The 3,820-nt window shown below is 44.0% G+C and overlaps 1 long non-coding RNA gene across 1 annotated transcript; it reads right to left on the bottom strand.

The window, feature by feature from the left end:
• Positions 1–366: 366 nt before the first annotated feature.
• On the bottom strand, positions 367–3,453 carry LOC146183995 (uncharacterized). The gene is made up of 3 exons (XR_014708535.1): positions 3,210–3,453; positions 1,477–1,562; positions 367–505 (listed from the first exon to the last, which is right to left on the bottom strand). It is a non-coding gene; the product is annotated as an uncharacterized LOC146183995 (long non-coding RNA).
• Positions 3,454–3,820: the final 367 nt, after the last annotated feature.

The following is a 3,820-nucleotide window of genomic DNA, read 5'->3' as shown; positions in this document are numbered from 1 at the left end:
GAAGCTTTTAATGTATGTACATAATATTGTCATTATAAAAGGAACAGAGACCGTAGGAAATAGAACACAGTGCGAAAAAGAGAACCAGAAGTTCATATCATTTGCTCCATTTCCTTCTGCTCCTTTTGATTCTTCAACTTGATAAGCAGCCCATTGGAACTTGCAACTAAGCAGATTGCTTTTAGTTCATGCTATGGAATAGCCCTGGAGGGCTGAAAAATTGCTTTGTGACCAATTTCAAGCACCTCAAAACAGTCATTCTCATGGTCAAGTGCTGAGGTTTAGAGAAAAAAAAGTTCGAAGGTTTTTTTTTTGTTTTTGTTTTTTTTTTAATGTGAGGAGGGGGAAGCTGCTGTGTTACTGGATGCATTTGGCGCCTTCTTTTTATGGAAGTTGGGCTTGACTTCAGTCTCCTTAGTGCAGTGCTTGATCTGGAGCTCTCATGTTATCAGGCCAGGTAAAATGAGACCCTACAATTGCGATTCACAGGAGTCGACCCTGACATCTGCCAAAAAAAGTGCCCTCCACGTAACTCAATCCCAACTTCTGCATAAAGTAGGCACTCAATGCACCTTATGAGCCAGCTGCCACAATCCTTGCATCCTGATAGTAAATACACTGCTGTAAAATTAGCTGAACATATCTTGTGTCTTTCTTTTCAAAACTTGGAACACTTCCATGTCAAAGGTAGTTATCATACATTTGGAGGAGACTGCAGTGCACACTTCTGACATTCAAGGATGCTTCATATAATATGGTAAAAACATATTTGGTAGAATGGTAGCACTAGCCATTCTGTAATCCCCTTCCGTGGAAAAAGTGAGACAGGAGGCTGACGTACTGCACAGGCCACCAAGGGTCCTCATTGAAAGTCATTGCTGTTATATTAAAATAGGCAGATGGGATGAGATAAAGAACAGTGCACCAGGAATACATACAGACAGAAATGACATGAGCTGAGACACTGCAATGACACAAAGTTGAGGGCGAGCATGGAGGGCTGGCTGGAAAAACACCTTGTCTCTCTTTTTTGCTCATCTTAGTGCAGTCCCAAGATAAAGGTAGTTTTTAAAGAACTGGAAGTTATCAGCGCAAGTTTCCGACCCCTCTAGAACCATCTCGAATGTCCCGAAGCTAATGTGTTGATATTGAAAGAATGCTCAAGGTTCACTTGATCACTTGGACTAATGATGATCGCTAGAATACCACAGCAGGGAGAACATGGGTGATCCACGATATGAAGTTGTATAGCCCATGTCATACATTCATTTTGCTGCTTGAAGATCATTGCATCACATTTTTAATTTGATATAAAGGCGCTGGATATCGAAGCTAAAACAGAAGCAATCTCTGCTGCAGTGATGTGAATATAATGCATAATGGTTTCTTATAGTAGCCTCTACTTGGTATAATTTTGCTAGTAGGCAACAAGAAACACATTTTTTTCCAAAGTATGAGAAATTCATTCATATTTACCTTCTTTTTAGGTCACATCTGGCTGTTATTCACTTCAATGAAAATTCTTCTAAGCTCCAGGCACAGAAAAAGAAAGGAGAGGACGGCTGGAAAGTGAAAATGGCAAAATCAAGAAAGGGACATTTCAGTGCCGCTTCAGTGAAAATGGAGCATACTTTTTGTAAGTTAAAACTTCGTTTTACTTATATTATTACACAAAAAACTAAGTGAACTGTAGTAATCACGATGGCTATTTCGCGCAGCGTACGTCCAGAGGCTCCTCCAGGATGCGGAGAAACGGTCTCAGGGCTCTTCACACAGAGACACAGCTGCAAGCATAGCTTCAGAGCGCCACCTTATGACTGATGCCTATGAAAGGCCGTCAAAAGAAGTAATTGCTGCACACAAGCACAGGCTTCATCATGACTATTCAATTGCACAGCACAACTGTCAGTATACTTAACCCAAATGCTCAACAGACTGGCATCAGCGAGGCACAGCATTGGCCGCTGGAGCCAAAACAATTGTTTCAATATGTTTGCTGCGACTAACTATAACTGGAGCGCAGTTTCATATGACTTTTTTCGTCGTAGTGAGTGCAGTCTTGTACCCATGTCTCTGTGTTTCGCTTCTGGCTGCGGCCAAGCAAACGTGCACACAAAGCATGTTGCTGTTTGCTTATCGCGGCAACTCCACATGGTGTGCGACCGCTCGCAGGCCCTTCAAGTATTGCATCAAAGCTGCCACTTGAAACAAAAAGTAGGAAAGACAGAGCAATTGTGTCTTTAGGGTGTTTGTAAAGCTAGATAGCGAATAATTATGCCGATCAGAGGTGTTCAGCTTCTTGAGGTCAAGCTGGAAGTAAATGGAAGTAATCAAAGTGAGCCGACTTCACAAGTGACCATGTCGCATCTCTCTTTCCACAGGCCCGCTGTTCCGCATCCGTTAAGGTCCACAGTTTACAAGACAACAGTGTAATTGCGCTTATTATTATTATGTGGGCGATATAATACTGTGTTCTTAGCGATAATTTATACTGCTGAGCGACTAAGAAAGCACAACGCTTCGCTGCGGAGAGAAGTTTTTTTTTTTTTAATAACGTCAATTGTTTACCCTCAGGACATAATGGAATATGCTCTAGGACTTATCTAGAGAAATTCTGTAGGCCTTCTCTCGAAATAAAGTTGTTTTCTTTGTTTCTTCGGTGCCTCCTCATCACTGCACGTCATGTGAAACCTTGCAAGGGGCAGATACAGCATGCGAATGCTAATACGTGTTTACCGCGGCGCCTTGTATCTCACCGGCCTAACCGCTCAGTAGTTTGTGGTGAAACTGCACACGGAGCTTTGATATTGCGGTAACTTCTATTTGCTCGCAGTAAGTTAGGTAAGGGTGCTTAATTCGCTGCTGCTGCGTACAATGCGAACCCGCAATCTGCGCCAGTATCGGGGGCCGAAAGCTGCCAACGCCGGCACATGATACCACGGGTTCGCGCATCGCGCACGGCCAAGCCAGGTAGGTACAGTTGTCTTAGCTAATTTACTATAAGGCAAAAGTTTATAACCTACAAACTTACTACGAGACAAAATGCAACCTCCGTGAGTAGTTTCACGCAATCAAGTCAACGGTTAAGACGGTGGGATTTTAATAGCCGCCACAGTAATGATGCATCACAACAATGACTAACTCATTGCACCTGTGAAACCGTCGCTTATCTGTGCGCTAATGTTCAAGCTAGTAAACACATTACTTACCAGCGTATGTTGTCGCCTTGACTTGATCCGAGGTGCGTATTTTGGTTTGGTGGACACAGGAACGGAGCAGCGGTTGCCTCCGAAATTTTGCTGCACTACGTAAGGCGCAGTGGATTGGGGCCCGACATTTAAAGCACCGACTTAATGTTGTAAACCTGTAAGCCGACTTCGAAGTTCATTTCGCATGGGCGACACAAGAAACGAGAACATTCACAAGCGGAAAATGCCCCGCAAGTACACTGCAAGGAACTGAAACGAGATCGCCGCTCGCGACCGCGCCGCGATTGCCGTGGTGCCTGCGCGCCTGCGCCGCGCGAATGGCAAAGATGTGCGCGTGCGCGCGCGAGACCGGAAGTGCAGGAAAAAAAAGCTTTGAAAAAATGTTTCTGTCTACAAAACACCTTAATTTTCTTTCCTGATAATTAAAAGTTAAGCGTATTTCGATTTTTCTGGCATAAGCGATAGTTTAATGGCTGTGTGACGTCGCAAAGAAGCAGACCAATAGTCATTCGAAAACGCATGCACGTAGCAGCGTTGCACAGAGGAGGAGGAGGACTGGCAAAAGTCGAAGGAAAGAACGCGCCAACTTTCGAATGGGATTGTGGGACCTG

Source organism: Amblyomma maculatum, chromosome 7 (assembly GCF_055883805.1).
Source record: "Amblyomma maculatum isolate TAMU_Amacu chromosome 7, ASM5588380v1, whole genome shotgun sequence".
In the NCBI taxonomy this organism is placed as follows: domain Eukaryota; kingdom Metazoa; phylum Arthropoda; class Arachnida; order Ixodida; family Ixodidae; genus Amblyomma; species Amblyomma maculatum.
This window is presented reverse-complemented; position numbering and strand designations above follow the sequence as displayed.